The sequence below is a fragment of the Hemibagrus wyckioides genome, linkage group LG02 (assembly GCF_019097595.1).
Source record: "Hemibagrus wyckioides isolate EC202008001 linkage group LG02, SWU_Hwy_1.0, whole genome shotgun sequence".
NCBI classification, from domain to species: domain Eukaryota; kingdom Metazoa; phylum Chordata; class Actinopteri; order Siluriformes; family Bagridae; genus Hemibagrus; species Hemibagrus wyckioides.
Genome location: NC_080711.1, coordinates 19,655,243 through 19,675,171, shown reverse-complemented (window position 1 = coordinate 19,675,171; position 19,929 = coordinate 19,655,243).

Here is a 19,929-nt window from a genome sequence, read left to right as displayed (position 1 = left end):
CGGACACTTTCGTCATTGGCAAGCTGTTCACTTACCCTTACTATCTAAATTAGCTTGCTAGCTATCTTGAATTTATTTTAAATATTTTGATATGGAACTAAAGGAACTTTTGCTGCTGATCTATGTTTTCTTTTGAGAAAAAGGGACTGTCTATGTTACTATTCATACTACGGAAAAATACCAGTCTTTCTTTCTTTCTTGTATTTATTTATTTCAAAATTCTTCAAGTAACATATAAATGCTAACACTAGTTAGGCCACTGCTAAGTCAAGCAATTTTAAACTAGATTTCACGCTCAGTGAACAAATTTTATATATTGAACATTTAGATTAAACTATAGCTTGAATCATTACATTACATCACATTATCAGCAACATACACATGTGGCATATCAAAACGCTCAGCATAATGTGCGGAACTGTGTGACATGTATCCTGGTGACATAACCACCCGCTTCAAAAAAGTATTGGCACCCTATCTCTCTCGACTCCAGACGGATCGGCACCCTATCTATCTGCTCTCCACCAAATGTATTGGCGACCTGTCTATCTACTCGCCTCCAAAAAGCATCAGACGTTACGATTGCTTGCTTTGTCAAGCCAGCATCAAAGCTTGTCGTGACCAACTTTAAAAGTCTAGTTAAAATTGTGCTACATGAGACTTTATTCAGTATTGTTTGACATTAGTAGCGTTATTAGCTTGCTAGGTGTCTTCTTTCGGCTTTTCCCTTCAGGGGCCACCACAGCGAATCATCTTCCTCAATCCCTATTTTCTGCATCCTCTACTTCTTCAACTAACAGTAGCCCAATTTCCACCGACGCCCTGTAAGTCAATGGCGCCGATGGTGGTCGTTGTTAACCTGGGCCTCAACCGGTACTGACGATTCACACGATTAAATTTGGCAGTGTTTTACACCAGATGCCCTTCCTGACGCAACACTCTCTATTTATCCGGGCTTGGGACCGGCACAGAAGTCACGGGACTGTGACCCCCATGGCTAGATTTCTTAGCTTACTAGGGGTATTTAAGCCAAAAGAACAAAGCATGTATAATACAGGTTGTATAATTATAACACACGTTTGTGTTAAGACATTGTGTATAATAGAATTGTCTATTAAATATGATAGAACACGTGTTTTTTTTAAAAAAATAATCCATTTCAAAACAAAACAAAACATTAGAAATTGCAACCGCAGTGTCGCTGTCGTCCAGCAGAGGTCAGGGTTGCTTCATAATTGTACAGAGAGGTACTTCCTGTGAGACCAGTCAATTACTGATGAAGCACACATGGAAAAGTGTAGTCAGGCTAAAAGCAGAGACAGACCTGCACTTCCTTTCTGCCTCTGTCAACAAAATAAAACTCCTTAAACGAACAGTTTCCTCATAAATTAATCCTGGTCATCATGTTAATCCTATAACTCCCGTTATAGTGTCCTGAGTGAAGATAAACAGAGTAATCACCTGCACTTTTGCTCTCACTTCCTGTTTGGCTCATTTTTAAAGACATAGATTAGCACAAAGGAGATGGCTGTAAAGTTTAATCCGAAGGACAAAGGGCCTTTGATTCTAGTTCCCTTTTTGGAGTAGCATTTAGGATAAATATGTAAACAGTTAAACACTATTCTGAGTGTTATTAATAATAAAAAAAAAGGGAGGTTTCAGTACTTTTTCTTCCTGAACTAAAGTAATCTCAGACACACACCATATCCATTCCTTACATTTCTTCTCTCATTTGAAATGAGTTGAACGTGGGTTGTTCAAATATTTTTTGGCTGCCAGACAGAAGATGTACTTTGCACAGATCTGAAAATAAAAGCCAAGTCCATTCAAATATACTACTTCAGCATGCTAACAATCGATGTACAGTTTATTTTGGATGTACTTTCATGTCTAAAGTATGTCTGTCATCCTGGGAAGCCCCTACACATGCTGGATTTTTGAGATTTTTTTTAACTATTTATAGTTCTGAAAGCAGGGCAGCACGGTGGCTTAGTGGAGCACTGCTGCCTCACAGCAAGAAGGTCCTGGGTTTGAATCCCGGGTTTGAACAGGCGGGGGCCTTTCTGTGTGGAGTTTGCATGTTCTCCCCGTGTTTGTGTGGGGGTACTCTGGTTTCCTCCCACAGTCCAAAAACATGTACATTAGGTTGATTGGTAATTCTAAATTGCCTGTTTGGGTGTGGTTGTCTGTCTATATGTGGCCCTGTGATGCACTGGCAACCTGTCCAGGGTGTACTCCTGCCTTTTGCCAAATGTGTGCTGGGATAGGCTCCAGCTGATCCCTGGGTATAGAAAATGGATGGATAGTTCTGAAAGCTACAGTGCTTCCCTTTCATATGTAAACACAAGCACTTTTTTTGGCCTCAATGTTAAAACAATCAAAATAATGACTTCCTGTTACACAATATCTTTCAGCCATATTTCATTTGATTATTCATTACATTACTAACATTCATTCATTATTTTTTTGATCGACCTTTAGCAGTTTTACCTAACAGACTGATCGATTTTCTTTTGTTTTCAGACAGCTGTTGTTATTATTATAAACATAAGCGTGCTGACGTGCTGTTTGTAAGTACACTTTTTGAGGTTGGGGCTTCTGTGTATGGTTTTTAGTGTACACTTCATGTCTAACTGCATGTGGGAGCGTGTTGTGAGTGTGTGTCTGTATGTTTCTGCGTCAGTACAAGTGTATCCTGGACCATGTTTGTTTGAAATTGTTGTAACAGCAAGCACTTTTGGGGTACAGTCACTTTCTGAGTTGCTATATTCCGCATCCTGACTTAGAGAAGATTCTGTTTTCTGTAGTGTTTAAAAGAAAGAGTTTGTCTCGCAGACGTTCCAGAACGTTCGGTCTAACTTTAAACTGTTAAAATGTCTTGGGTGATTCATTAATAATGAATAAATATATTGAAAACATTGCAATCACTGGCAAATGTCTGTGGTATAAGTGGTAATAAAATTATGAAAATATTGGCTTGGATAATTCTATGTGTTGTTCCATACTCAGCCAGCACAAAGAGTTTCAAAATCATGCATGAAGATAAATATATTTTTTTTGGTTCATTTTTATTGCTGTTTCTATTGTTTTCCAGCCAAGCCTTTATTCCGTCTCTGGATCAATAGTTGCGACAGACTAGTTGCTTTTTGGCTGAATCTGTTATTCTTTTCTTTCTTTTTTTTACTTTAAGACAATGACCAAAGTATATTTACTCCAGAAAACTTCAGCTTACGCAACTATCATTTAAAACGTTTATGGAGAAAGTCCATCCATCCATCCGTCCATCCATCCATCCATCCATCTTACACAGGGTCACAGGAAACCTGGGGTCTATTCCCAAAGGACTTGAGCACAAGCACAAGGCAGGGGACATCCTGGACAGGCTTGCCAATCCATCAGGCCACAATCTCACACATTCAGACAATTTAAAAAGGTCAGTCAGCCCACAACGCATGTCTTTGGACTGGGGGAGGAAACCCGGAGTACACGGAGAAAATGCAAACTCCGCCCACATATCAGGAGGAGGCAGGAATCAAACCCCCAACCCTGGAGGTGGAAGACCATGAGGAAGTCCATTGGTCAATATGAGAAGTTAATGGCGGAGCATTTTGAATTTCCATGAAACACATGTTATGAATAACGGCCTAAAATGTACCCACATAAAACACCTACACATTTTATGCCATTTTTCAAAGCACAGATTTTTCAGAAATCCGATTTTTCAGGATCCATTTACAGAAAAATGGATTTCAAATTAGTTTATGATTTTTTGCTGAAGTTTAAGGTGTTTTAAGGTGTTTAAGGTGTTTCCTCTTCTTTGCCTTTTTTTTTGCTGAATTCATGTCATTATTTCCCTTATACTGTAAATCTGTCTACAATGTCTTGCCAGACTTGATGAAAGAATTATGTGTCAGAGCAAAGCCATAAATTGAGCAATAACACTGTTCACATGCCACATTCATATATTTCATTTATGTAAGAGTGTTTTGCAGAAACATTACACTATTTAATGAAGCCTTTTGTGCTTGAATATGTTTTATATATATGCCAATACGTCTAAAGAAAGAGGAAAGTAAAAATCTTCTTTTTCGTATCTTTTGGCACCAAGTATGGCTTGGAGAAGGAGGCAATTTTGTCATAACTCTATAACTAATATTTTAATATCTAGTCAATTTAAATGCAAACCAATCATTTTTTGTATGGCTTTTGTATGAGTAATAATACAGTGATTGGTTTTCCACAAGTCTTTCAAGGTTCATCTTTCTTTCTATAGTCATATTGTAGAAAAAAGCATTAAGTTTAAGGGTCTGAGGGTTTAAGGATCCACTCAATTTTATTGCCTAATTCACACGTGTGTTAAAACCAGATGAAGTAAACGAACTGATTTTGCCCCACACGTTTTCAGCAGCTTGCCTCGATGTCTGTGAGCTCGCCTCATACTTCTGTCTCATTATGATGAGGTCTATGAGGTCAAAGGCTTTCAAAACCATTATTATTATTATTATTATTATTATTATTATTATTATTATTATTATTATTATTATTATTATTATTTTATTTATGTTTTATTTGTTTTATTTTATTTTATTTATTTTGTTTTTTATCAGATATTTTACACAGAAAATGTCAAATTACATCATATTTTTTCCTGCAAATGCCTATTTAGTGTTCCCCAATTTTTTTCCCCCTTGAGATTTTCATTTTATTTTATCTATCTATCTATCTATCTATCTATCTATCTATCTATCTATCTATCTATCTATCTATCTATCTATCTATCTATCTATCTATCTATCTATCTATTCATTCATTCATTTTTACAATTAAGAGAATGAAAAGGAAAATTCACCATAATAAAGTAAATTAATCTTTTAATAAGAAGTTAAAATAAAAGAAAGTAAGAAAAAGTACATAAAAAGAAGTACATTTTACATAAAAGGAGATGTAACAATCTTATATTTTGAATATTAAAAATTAATTAAGAGAATGAAAAAGAAAATTAACTATAAGGAACATATACAAAAGAAAAGAAGAATTACATAAAGCAAGTAAATACATGATCACATAATTTACACAAATAAATATTATTTTATATATAAAATACTTAATAAATAATAAATATTTATGATTTTCTAAATATAATATAATATAATATAATATAATATAATATAATATAATATAATATAATATAATATAATATAATATAGTTTTTTTTTTACATTTAGAGAATAAAAGCAAAAGTAACAAACAAGGAAAGGAAATTTAAAAAATGCCATAAAAAATAAAACTTTAAAATAAAAGGTGTGGGAAAAAAAGAAAATGTCTGTGGCATGTCTATGGATTCACAGTGAGCTCTAATAAGCTTAGGTAAGAAGACAATTTTCAGGTGTACAGACTGGACTCTACAGAATAAACAAAATGCAAAATTTTTAATTTGGTAGAGATCTTTGGTAATATTGCCAGCTGGGATTGACTTGTTTGACTGTTTTTTTGCCAATAAATTACTTTTATTTTTGAAATTGAAGTGTTATAGTCTGAACGTGGCATGTTCTGCTTTATTATTGACAAATTAACAAAGAGTTGGTCATGACAAGTCTGGCTAATGTTGAGCTAATGTCAGGTCATAGTCATACAGGTCTGAATCTGAAACCAGTCCCATTACAGATGGATGCTTGGTGTCTGGGCAACCTTGCCAGGGTTAGACCAACTGTAGTTCAAGGATCGGTCATTTTGTAAAGTGTGCCCTTGCAAAGGTTGGGCTAGTGTTGGGTAAATGCAGGACTGGGGCTTGTTTCACCATTGCTGGACACTGGGACATTCCCAAAAGTGTGATTAGAGGTCCAGTTGTTTGAATTCTGCTTTGTAACTTTTTCTGTTTCTTAGTAAATCTGGCAACATCTATACACTATATTGCCAAAGGTTTTGGGACGTCTACCTTTACATGTACATGAACTTAATATGGAGTTGTCCCGCCCTTTGCAGCTATAACATCTTCAACTCTTCTGGGAAGGCTTTCCACAAGGTTTAGGAGTGTGTTTATGGGAATTTTTGACTATTCCTCTAGAAGAGCATTTGTGAGATCAGGCACTGATGTTAGACGAGAAGGCCTGGCTCTCAGTCTCCGCTCTAATTCATCCCAAAGGTGTTCTATCAGGTTGAGGTCAGGACTGCAGGCCAGTCAAGTTCCTCCACACCAAACTCTCTCATCCATGTCTTTATGGACCTTGCTTTGTGCACTGGTGTACAGTCATGTTGGAACAGGAAGGGGTCATCCCCAAACTGTTCCCACAACATGAAATTGTCCAAAATGTCTTGGTATGCTGAAGCATTAAGAGTTAAAGTTTTTTTTTTTTTTACTGGAATTAAGGGGCCAAGCCCAACCCCTTAAAAACAACACCTGAATTCAATGATTTGGAGGGGTGTCCCAAAACTTTTGGCAATATAGTGTACTAACAGCAAACATAAGTTATTAGAAAGAAACAGAACATTTCCTCTGGTTCAAAAAGCAAGTTATTTCAAGTATATTGTTTTATGTCAACAGTTACAAGACACGCTCTTTGGACAATGATACTACTGATAGTGAGACAGCAGGACTACAGACCGAAATGATATTGAAAAAGGCCTGTGGATGCACCAAGAAGATGTAGAACATCAGGATGAATCAAGTGTGGAGGGTGAGAGAAGCCACTATAGTACAAATTAAATTATTATCCTGTTGTGCAGCTAGGTGCAAAAGTATTTTTGTTGAACCTGAAGACATTTTTCTAAACTTGAATTACTATTTGAACTGAACCTGTGTTGTTCTGTTTCGAGCAATCTAATGAATCAGTACAGGGGGAGCCGTTGTATATCCGGCTGTGTCTCATTACCCTAATGCATTGTTCTTCCTGACTCAGCACCATCCCTCCCTCAGCCATATTTATTTTATCCCTCGTTCTGTCGATCAGATTTAAACCGAAGCGTTGCTTGATGCTGCAGAGTGATTCATCAGAATACGTCCATGAAGATGTACAGTAATTGATCAATAGCTACTTGTAGACAGCAATTATGCAAATAGAGCAAGTGTAAAAGAGTAGCGTAGCACATGCATTCATTTATGCTGAACTAGTTCTGACCATTTATGCATTCGATTCACAGATAAAAATGCGACGGTGTCATTTGTGAGTGCAGTAGGAAAGCTCATATGTCATCTGAAATCATCTACACGCATGGATTTTATAGACCTGCCAGCTAGAATGTGCTAGCTTGACCGAATTCCTCAAAGCAACGTTCCTAGAAATTCCTAATTGTTACTGCGGATGCTAGCTAGCCAACTTCATAGCTAGGAAAGCTGAAGGAACTTGTATGGTTTCGATAACCAGATTTCTATTTAGAGGCTACACAGCTGGAGAGCTCTTTTTTTTGCTATGAAATGGAATACAGTTAAATGAAATAATATGCAAATGTCCTCTGACTGACAGATACAGAAGCCACACCCCCTTAAGTGGTGTTAATAAAAAAACATAAACAGAGATCATGCTTACTTTGACAGGAATAGAGGCCAGTACACTCTGAGTGTGTGTGTGTGTGTGAGCTAAGAAACAAAGACACTGTCCTCCACCAGTGTCTAACCTGCAGCTATTGTGTGTATGTGTGTATGCAAGCTGAGATACAAAGACACCGTGCTCCACCCGTGTCTGACCTGCAGCTATTGTGGTGTGTCTGTGTGTGTGTGTGTGTGTGTGTGTGTGTGTGTGTGTGTGTGAGGAGGGGTCATGAAAGGTCTGTATAAGGAGTGACGGGTACGAAGCTTGACAGCGGGGGATGTGCAGAAATCAATTCCAACCTGACAGACAGGGCAACATCAAACCTTCAGCATTATTAAGCCTATATTATTCCTCCAAGTTAAGATTCAGGAGTGTGTGTGTGTGTGTGTGTCATATATTCGGTGTATAAATAATGAGGGATATTCTGTTTGATTGACACAGGAAAATGAGTGTAAAAACAAAAGAAGTCTGGGGGTAATCTAAAGAATGATTTAAATGTGCTTTATGAAAAATAGCTTTAAATACAACACACACACACACACACACACTACTGTTGGCAAATAGCAACCTATGTGTGCACGTGTATGTATGTGACCAAGAGAAAGTGTGGGGTTTATGTTTGTGTATGCATATATGAGCTTGTGTGTGTGTGTGTGTGTGTACGTGAACAGGATAATAATGTCAGCAGGTCATAAATACTGATGGTTTTCAGTTAGAGGCCAGTGTGGGGGAGGTTCAGTAGAAACTCGCCTTCTCAAATAAAGGTGTGTGTGTGTGTGTGTGTGTCTGAACTGAAGCATTGCAAACTGGATGGGTTATAAAGGAGTGACTATAAAGCAGGGATTTTATGTATGTGATGCCGAGTGTGAGAATAGGATAAAATCACACACACACACACACACACACACACACACACACCGACTACTACTCTGACGGGGGCAGATTGTAAAGTGCTTAACAGTAATGTATTTCAGTGAGGAATTTTGTCGTTTTTAAATAAGCACTTCAACATCTGTCTGCCTCAGAGCGTAGTCTGTGTGCATGTTTTGCTACTAAGGAAATAATTTATTCAGTAATTCCATTTCTTTTCCCACTTCTATCACACACACACACACACACACTTTCCTGGCAGGTACCTCTCAGGTCTTTGAGAAGCTGATTTGAATACTTACCTTAATATGAATCAGATGTACATATTTATTTATTTATCTACCTACCTCAGTGATATTGCACATGCACTGGCTGTTAATTAGGAACAAAATAGATTGGAATTTATAGGTTTTCTTCACCCCCACACACACTTAAAGACATGCTCTCTCTCTCCCTCTCTTACACACACACACACGCACACACACACACACACACACTGGAACATGACATGCATTCTTTTCTGTACTGTGTGCTTATGTGACGCTTGGAAGCAGGCCTGCACTGAACTACATGCTCACGGTGGCTCCAAGTTTGACACACAGCAGGTTCAGTCCAGTAAGCAGATTGGATAGACTGACCCACATTTCTGTGTGTGTGTGTGTGTTTAAGAGAGAGAGAGAGAGAGAGAGAGAATGTATTCTCAGCTCAGCAAGAGGGAGATCTTTTAACACACTCATGTGGTTTTAATTAGTATTCTGGAAAGAGAGCAAGAGGAAAGGAATGAGAGAGAGAGAGAGAGAGAGAGAGAGAGAGAGAGAAAGTTTAACATTAGAACCTAATATAATAATAATATGGCCATTTTAAAAGCTTCAGGATTCTGAAAAGGAATGATGGCATAATATCATCAAATGAGCACCAGCCAATCGCACATCAGACATCAGAGAAACTCTCCACACCACAACAATCAGACAGTAAACTAAAACCTCCCACCAAACAGCTATTCAATTTAATTTATTTGTATAGCACATTTAACAATGGAAGAAAAAATATATAACGTTGAAATTAAAGTTACTATTTTATCCCTGTTTTATCCCTAATGAGAAGCCTGAGGCGATGACGGTGAGGAGAAACTCCCTGTGATGATATGAGGATGAAACATTGAGAGGAACCAGGCTCAGAAGGTAACCTCGTCCTCATTTGGGTAAAGCCAGTGGTGCCAATGGTAGAGCCAATGGTGACACTGGAAACTCAGAATACTAGGAGCTCAGGAGTGGGATATATAGCTTGACAGAGAAAGACAGAGAGAGAAAGAAAGATATTAAGTATGTTTGTGATCATGTGATGTTTAAAGACAATGTAGATTATGTTTTAAGTGCAGGCAAGGACTCTGGCAAGACTAGCTATGACAGCATAACTAAAAGGGAGAGCCAGAAGGTGACAGTAAGCAGAAGGCCTCCCGGGACATAAAGCGTCCAACCACTTCACAGTCAGCAAACCTGAGCGACTTGCGATGGTGGTAAGGCGACAGCATCCAAACATCCCAGTACACCAAACACTCTATGCCCATGAAAGCTTGACTAAACAAATGTGTCTTCGGTCTAGATTTAAACATTGAGAATGTGTCTGAGTCCCAAACACTAATTGGAAGGCTGCTGGGGCTTTGTAAGAAAAAACAAAAAAAAAACACTCTGCCTCCTGCTGTAGCCTTTAACAAAGCAATATTCTGCTACAGGCTCATATTGTATGCATAAAATTCAGACCTGGAATGGAGCTGACCTATATTTGTGTCACCAAGTTCATTCCCTGAGAAAGAATTTGCTGGGAAAGCAGATTTGATCCAGAGGAGTGACCTTTGACCTCAGAAGATGCAGTTAGTCTTTTCCTGGATTTGTCCCTTACTGTGGGTGTGATTTTACAGCGCTTAGTGGGGGTCAGTGATCTCTCGTTTCCTCTTGCAGAATTCCCCACTCTTAGCTTGAAGGGGTGGGCAAGGGAAACATCTGGAATTTACATCCTACAGTGTCTACAACAACTTAGGGGGGGTTAGAAATGGCTTGATCAGGGTGGATGGGAGCACATAGGGATAGGCTGACTAGATGCAGGGACAGACAGGTTGAATAAGATAGCTTGGGTTCATGGGATGTAAGAGATAAGGGGTAAACAAGGTAGGTCACATCCGGGGTAGTAAAAATTGATTAGGGTGATTTGGTTAGATGTGATATAGGGAGTAGAAGGAGTGAGATGGATGCTGGGGTAGTATACAATGGATGAGTGTTAAATTGAATGGACTGAGGCATGAATGGGCAGTACTGGGGTATATTAGGATAGACTGTCATAGATGGGGATGAATAGAATAGTTGTGGTGTATTCAGCAAGATGGCGCTGGTGAGGTCGGTTTCTGTCATGACTGCTCCGACCACGCTTTGAATTTGGTACACAGACTAGGGTAGATGGAGTCCATGGTGACAGGTGGGGGTTGACCAATATCAGAGTGCAGTGGAGGAAATGGATATATAATTTGTATTTTTGGTACAGAGGACAAGATAAGAGATTGATCAGGGTAGATGGAATGGCGGGGATTGATGATAGGTAACTGGGATGGTAGGTGACTGGATGAGATGGGTTGGAGTATATGGGATGGAATTGGGTTGGACTGAGGTATGTCAACATAGGTTGTCAGATGAGGATAAATAGAATAGATGTAATGAATTCTGTCTATTGGGTACAGGGGCTGGGGTAGATGGAATGGGTGTTGATAGGTGGGGGATGATTAGTGTCAGAGTATAGTGGAGTAGGTGGATATATCGTATGTGTTTTTTGGTACAAATAGATTAGGTCAATGACAGATTGGGGATTGATAGTGGTGGAGTAAATGGGATACGGGTTGGTAGGATGAAATGGGTTGGAGTATATAGGGTGGAATTGGGGACAGACAACAATTTAGTATGGCAAGTAGAGTATTCTGATGAGGCACTATTGCGAAAAAACAAAACAAAACAGCAAGCTCTGCTGATGATATAACTCATTATGATGGACTTCCTAATGCAGCTTTATTCCAATGCATGTATTAGACTCAGCTCTATTTTTGAATATTTTATTGTGTAGTAATTGTTAGTGGTGTGTATGATAGAAAACTACTGTTTGCTCCTAATGTTCAGACAAATAATAAAGCCAGCAATGGCTCTGTTCCGAGCCCACTGGGGAGTCATAGACCAGGGCTCCTTGGGCAGCTTTTTCACAAAACTCACATAAGTGAGCATTTAAAAAAAATGCAAACAGGAAGGTTCACAGGAAAGCAAATACAAGCAGATTTCCCTCAGGACTATTAGGTTAACATAAATGTATAGGGCCCCTTAATGCAGTCTGTCCCATGGTTATCCATATATAGAACCAGATAAGCAGCTACATACAGTGTCCATTAGATGAGCCTTCTTACAGACCTTTCAATCTCAGGGCAGAGGTGTGCACATACAAAGTAGATTGATCTTAGAGATTACAGGAGGACAAATACAGGGTGTCATCAAACAAATCCAAGACTCAAAGGTCACACAGGGTCTTCTTAAACAGATCCATCAGCAACGCTGACCATGGGGGTATAATTGAGCATAATTATAAAGGGCCTCAGAAGTCTGAATCCAGCAGTTTCTTGAGCAACACCATCCCAGGAAGGACTATATAGGGCTTCATTTTGCCACCATAGGGCTCTTCTTCTTGCACCTCTAACAGGCATGTAAATATGGTGGCTTCTTTTGTAGAGTGTCACAGAGCTCAATAGAGAACATAAACTGGATGTTCTGAATCAGCTCCAATCCAAGACTGAGAGGCTTTGGGCTCCATCCAAGGCTCGAAGGCTCAAACTGCTTAAGCACATCCTGCCAGCAGAAATGAGCTTTTTGAGCTGATCCACAACCAGTTTTATTCCTGGGGTTATAGGTGACCATAATTATAAAGAGATCCTGAACTGAGTTCCATACTAGGGCTCATAGGTCAACATGTACAGGGCTTCCTCTAGAGCACATTGATCCCAGAGATGACCAGTGCTCTTCAAGCACCTCCAAAGGACAGAATGTACAAGCGGAGTAATTACGAAGGGCCTCCTGAAGTAGCTTCTTCCCAGGGCTCATTGAATGTCATATAAATGGTCTCATCAGGCAGGGATAATAAGATGGTCTGTAAGGGCCTTCTCAAGCAATCCAGGCTCTGGGATCATGGTTGAGCATTTACAGAGCCCCATAAGTTGTTCAATTCTTAAGGGCTTACTTTAAATATCTTGGAGAAACATGGTAGACCTTCTGAAAATCCCTGATATGACTCACAGAGCATTGATCTTAGCAAAATATACAAATACAGCATCCTACAATTACAGTATTGTTTTATCCAATGCCTTTCTGAGCATTTGGATGACCTCATTATGTATCTAATATTCCTTCACACTTCACACAGCTTTATTATATTAGTGTTAAGAGCTTGTGGATGTGTGTGTGTGCAGTATCATGAACATAAATGAAGCATAATTCTGCTGGAACTCCAGGAATCTTAAATGCTTTCACTTCCTACATCAAGTCAGCAAGAGTTACTCACAAAAACGCACACACATGCACGCGCACACACACACACACACACACACACACACAAACAATCTGTGAATTTCCTGGACTCCTGCGGTGAGTACATGTGTGCATGTTTGTTTGTGAGTTTGAAGGTCAGGATGTCCATTAGCAGTTTAATGGTCTCAGAAGCCTTTATAGCCACTTTAACTCACTCTGCCCCAAGGCTTTCACATTATACTGACTGAGGATAGAGACAGGGAGTGTGTGTGAGAGAGAGAGAGAGAGAAAGAGTGGGTTTTAGAGTGAGAGAGAAATAGGAGAAGATCACGGCTGGGTCCCAATTCACATCTGGTTATTGTTCCAGATGTGTGCAACGCTGTTGAATTCTCGATTCTGATTGGTCACAATGTGTTTGATTAATGATCTATAACAGCACCTCTGACTCCGAGGTGAATTAAACAGTATGATAACACACCATTATTATGGTGGAGTTTTCGGGAAGGAGAAGGAGTCTCCGGTTTCAGCGTCTTGTAACACTCACTATTTTTTCAAGCTTCATTACTTGCCTTATTCACATCAGGAGAAAGTGTGGAAATAACTGCTTGTAGCTGTCATAAAGTAAAGTGTTCGCTTTATGTAGTAAAGTTATATAGTGAGTTAAAAGCTACACCGTTGTTTTTGTGTATGTATTTTTAGGAGCCATGAATCCTGAACAAAAAAGCTTGGTCTATGTCAAAGTAACCTTAAACCTTTCTTGTTTCAAATGTTTTTATATTAAAAAAAAAAAAAAAAAGCTGAATCATCTAAGTTTCATCCAGTTTTTTTTTTTTTGAGGGTTAGACATCTGCACAGGAAAAAAAAGGAAATGGAAAAAAAAAACTAAAGAAAAATAAAAGAGAGATGAAAAATCCACATAAACCGCTCGCCTACTCCTGCGCCCTTAATTTTCTGACATCTTCGAGTTCACGGGCCTTGCTGCAGAGCATAAATAAAGTACAATATTATTTAAAATGGACTTGTTTCTTAGTGACTTACCAATACATACGAGAGAGAAAGTGAGAGATATGTTTTAATTTCACATTTGTGTTGGCTCATTTTCAATGCCTCAGTCGCTCTGTCCATCGGAAAATGTCTGACAATCTAATCTGAAACGTTTAAGATCCGTGCGTAAAAATGGAAAATTCACACACCAGTTGCTGAAAATGATCTCCAAAATGAAGCTTTAATGGAATTTGTACGCAATGTGCTTCAGGCTGAGGTAATGACAGAAAGAAATTACAGTACTGTACTCTCTGACAGACTCACACACACACACACACAAATATGAATCAAATAGATTTATAACAAGGGTCACTGTAATAGCTGAGCTGCTGCTCACTGGGGTATTATAGTACAGATCAGGTTATTGGAGGAGAGCCATGATGCACATTTAGCCAGCGTTTACATTAGATATTATTCATAGAGACGGAGGAGTTATAAAAAACCAGCAGCTGAACATGATAACTTCATTCTTTATACAAACATTCTATAAAGAGTTCAAGAGTCATGATTAAAAGCTTGACACAAGAGGCTTAAGCTTTTCCGTTATTAAAAATTACGGCGCTCAGACACTACAGTCTTAACTAATCACATCATGAGACCTGAAGACATTAAAGCCGTGGATAATAGTTGTAATAATAGTAATAACCATCATGTGAAGTGGGTGTGGTCTGTACCGGAATGCTAATTTTACTGACAATCAATTGAGTAAAATAAAACCTTTCGGTCAGGAATAAAACACCAGCTTGTGGTGTGCTGTTTAAGGGAAATAATCAATGGATGGATGTGTGATGGAGCTGCACCAGAGATTCTTTCCCTATAACAATACAACATGAATGTGCTTGCCATTTTTTCAACATACATTTTATTTATTTGCTTATTTATTTATTTTCATTTTATTGTATTTTTTTAATTTTATTTTTTAAAATAATTTTGCCATCTATTTTTTTTATTCTTTTTTTTAAATTAATTAATTAATTTATTTTCATTTTATTTTTTTAAATTATTTGTCCATTTTATTTTATTGTTATTTATTTGTTTGTTTGTTTATTCATTCATTTATTTATTTTTCATTATATTGTATTTTTTATTTTCTTTTTTAAAATTATTTTTTCCATTTTTATTTATTTGTTTGTTTGTTTGTTTATTTTTTACAAATGAAAGAATTTTACATTTATTGGCACATTCAATGTTGTGGAACATTCACAAAAAAAGTTCCTGAGAATCTATCTTGTCATGTTACAGGAAGCCCTCATCAATCCCCGAAGACTTTCATGTGGAGGAAAACCTAAAGTTACAGCACTAACCCTGCCTCACACCTGAAGACAACTTATAAAAATGAGATGTTAAATAAACATCTCAACATAGAAAACGTATCCCTCTCACCATTCACATGTTTCGTAAGTCAAGTGTTTACGTTGTTACTATAGAAACAATAATTAACTATTTAACTATTAAAAACAGTGCAATTCAATTCTATTTGAAGAAATGTTAACCCTTTCACAATGCAGCTTTAGTGAAGTATATTAATTCAGGCTATACTGTATATTTTAATTTATTAAAATTATCCCTAATGAGACGAACGCAGCAAAATGTATCAACACCTTGACCAATCAGAATCGAGAATTTAAAATGTAATGTCATTTTCTGTATCTGGATTTAAACTGCAAGTGATCTTTAATGCCTCCCTTTAGAAAACTTGAAAGATCACCGCTATTAGAAAATAAGTAGTAATTTTTTTATTCACAAATTATAACAAAACAGAATTTTATTCATCTCCTGAAACAACAGCAAAAAAATCGAATGCTCAGCTTAATGTCTGTATATATATTCGTTTTTGCTTACAACATAATAACTGTTCAGTACAAATAAAGTATTCGTATTCAGTTATATACCTAACACCCAACCACCCACCCACCCACACACACACACACACACACACACACACACACACATACATACACACACACACACACACACACACACACACATACATACATACACACACACACACACACACACACACACACACATACATACATACACACACACACACACACACACACATACATACATATACACACACACACACACACATACATACACACACACACACACACACAAAACTAAATGAACCACTAAAGATACTGTCGTGCTCGGCTAAGTGCGGAAGAAATGCCTGCAGGAATTCATGTATTTTTTTCATATACAGCACACACACACACACACCGAGTAGTAACAGGCCCCCCACTGAGGAAACTCATCACCCACTGTGCTCATTTACGACAGATGCTAACAGGCTAAAGCTTCCTTTCACACAGAGAGAGAAGGAGCATGGGGGTGAGAGAGAGAGAGAGAGAGAGAGAGAGAGAGAAAAGGATGGGGGGGATGGAAATGGGGGGTGAAATGTGAGCGAAGGAGGGGAGAGGATCATGACGGCTGTGTCGATTTATTGATCCTTTTTTATTAATATACCTTTAAAAAGAGTTTAATATGGTCAATTTATCCAACAGTGTCTTACAATGTGAAATAAATTGAATTGAAAGCCCAAGGGGGAGAGAGACAGAGAGAGAGAGAGAGAGAGAGAGAGAGAGAGAGAGAGATGTGACTTGGCTGAAACCTTTTTTTTATCAGAGTGTAAAGTAAAATGAAAAGGAAGGAGATATAGAAAGAAAGAAAGAAAGAAAGAAAGAAAGAAAGAAAGAAAGAGGCATGAAAAAAAATCAGGATAGCGCAAAAAGTGAAAGCAGGAAGACAGAGGAGAGAAAGAGCAAGTGACTAGGGTGAGAAACATCCAACAGCTTTTCATTCCAACTGAGGCTTATGAAAAATGTATGACGTGTGTGTATGTGTGTGTGTATGTGTGTGTGTATGTGTGTGTGTGTGTGTGTGTGTGTGTATGTGTGTGTGTATGTGTGTGTGTATGTGTGTGTGTGTGTGTATGTGTGTGTGTATGTGTGTGTGTATGTGTATGTGTGTGTATGTGTGTGTGTATGTGTGTGTGTGTGTGTATGTGTGTGTGTATGTGTGTGTGTATGTGTATGTGTGTGTATGTGTGTGTGTATGTGTGTGTGTATTTGTGTGTGTGTGTGTGTGTGTGTGCATCAGCATGAGGCCATGCCCCAAATTGACGTGAGTGGTTTCCTGTAGTGAGAAGGTGATTAGGCTGCACCTGTTCACCTTTTACACTCCACTGACACACACACACACACACACACACAGAAGACTTAAATACATTGATACAAAATATTAAAAGTGTATTTAAAAGAATGAAAGAGTAAAAGTGTGTACTTTATTTAAAATAATTTTAAGAAAATGTTTTTTAAAAAAAATAGTTTTATAGTCTCTATTTATTAAATATTTGTACATTTGAAAATTTTCAGTTTTTAGTTTTTATATGAAATAGCATTTATTACGCTTCTATATATATATATATATATATATATATATATATATATATATATATATATATATATATATATATATATAGAATATATATATATATATTTATTTATTTATTTTTTTTAAATATACAAAATTCAAGTATATTTTATTCCCATATTTATGCTCATTATTCAAATTTATGCCCATTTAAAGTATATGTATATATGTCTAACAACAACAGCAAAAAGATATTATTATTATTATTGCTATTATTATTATTATTGCTATTATCATTATTATTATTTTTTTTTATTGTTATTATTATATCATTAGAACCATGATTAATTTTTGCGTGCCTGTGTGTTACTGCACAACATATCAGACTTATTTTATGTAAACACGTGTATTTAAATAATTCAACTGAATTTCGACTGATTCAACTGATCATCGTTAAGCAACACATTAAACATATAAAAGATTTAAAAGGACAGATGTTTGCTTTTCTGTGTGAGAGGAATCCACTTTGAAAAATATTTTATTAATAAAGAGAGACACACACACACACACACACACAAACAAACAAGAGCAATCTTCTGAAATGACAAAATGTCTCTAAGGATTAAAAGAATGTATTAATGGACTCTGCTGGAGCAGCTTGAATAATTAGATAATACTGCATTAACCTGTGGGGATGATACTAATTATGAGATGACATCTCAGCACTCATCATTTCCTCTGACTCGCAAATGAATATTTTCTATGGCAGCACGACACTTGATAATAGCCAGCGGTTTATTTTAAGGCAAAAGCCAAAAAAGCTTCATCGCACTCGTTGAGAATAATAATGAAGGCTAATTATATTCAACTTGCAGTTCAAATCTGATATTTTACTGTTTCTGTCTCTTAAAGTTCATGAGACAAAATGCTTCTGGGGGTTTGACCTAACCATTAATGTCAGGACAAACCCAGTCCCTAAACTCACACACACACACACACACACACACACACGCGCACACACACACACACTGCCTTGTTTACAGACACTGGACTTTTAACGATACTCATCTGTTGTCAATTACACACACACACCCACACTGTCAATCACACACACACACACACACACCACTACTACCTCGTGAAGTACACCATGCTTTCACTGCCATAGTCATTCTGAGTTTGACCAGTATCCTGTTCACTGGACCTTGTGTTTTTTTCCTGTTTGTGACCCTTGTTCAATAAACTCAGCCTTCATCACATGACACAAAACAAAGTCCCCCCCCCCTCTTTCATTCATAGCCTAAAAAATTCCACATTGCAAAGCACAAAACATTGGAGCTCACTATCAATGCTCCCTTCATGTCATATATCCTGAAGCCTCTCAGCATGAAAAAATGGCTTTCAGCCAACTTCCTCTACCGAATGTAAACAGTTTGTTAGAGTTGTTGTAGCTCTCGAATGATTTTCGGACATTATTTGATGTCCCATATATAGTTTGTTTGCGTCTAATGACTTTTAAGTGTATAATGAATTAAAAAAAAAATTCACTAGCTAGTCTATGATCCTTCTTGAAGTACTTTAAAGTTAAAATTAATCTCAGATATCCTGCCTCAGTGTCCCAATGTGTGGTGAGCCAAGATCTGTGGCAGTGGCCAAACTCGTGTAGACAAATTCACTACCTAGGAAGTCGATTGAGACGCACCCATTGTACAGGAATCAGATATCCTCTTGATTATCTATCCATTTTGACCAGGTGGAGAAATGTATCCACCCCCAAAGTATTAAAAAATCCCCATGAGGTTTGGTGTAGGCAAAGCATTATTTAGTAACATTATTAAACCTATCAATGGAAGTATCTCACAAAGCTTTGTACAAAGGTGTGTGTTTGTAGTAGTGGGTGCTTGTGTAACATAAGTTTGTACCTAAAGGACAAAAGACAGAAGGATGAATAGAAGAAAGACATTTGATCAGCCATTTCCGCACGGTGACATTCAGAAAAGCCTTGTAATTATACACTTACACACACACTTTCTTCCGGATGTGTCTTTTCTTGTCTCACCTGTGCTTCCTGTCAGTAGTGGGTCTCTCAAACAGAACCATACACTGAATGAGGTTTTAAGGATCATAGGATGACATAATCTAAAGCTCAGACATGAATGCAGGTGTTTTTGTGAGTCCTGCTTTAGTGCAGTGGCCACAATCCATTTAGCATGACACACATTTATATTTCTGGTATTGATGCCCTTATCTAGAGCAACTTACATTTGATGGAGGCAATGGAGAGTTAAGGGTCTTGCTCAAGGGCCCAGAAGTGGCAACTTGGTGGACATGAGATCAAACTCACAAAGTTCCAATCATTGGTCCAACGCCTTAACCACTAAGCTACCACATCCCATAGCCACTTTAATTGAACATTTATATTTAAGGCGTCAAGCAGACACCCTCATTAAGATAAACCCTTACAAAGAGCTGATAGGCCACACCTTCTTTGTATCTTTTGGCTACGCCTCCTTTCATGAGACTACCAGGACAAAAACAGAGGCCATACCTGCTTTAGTGCTACT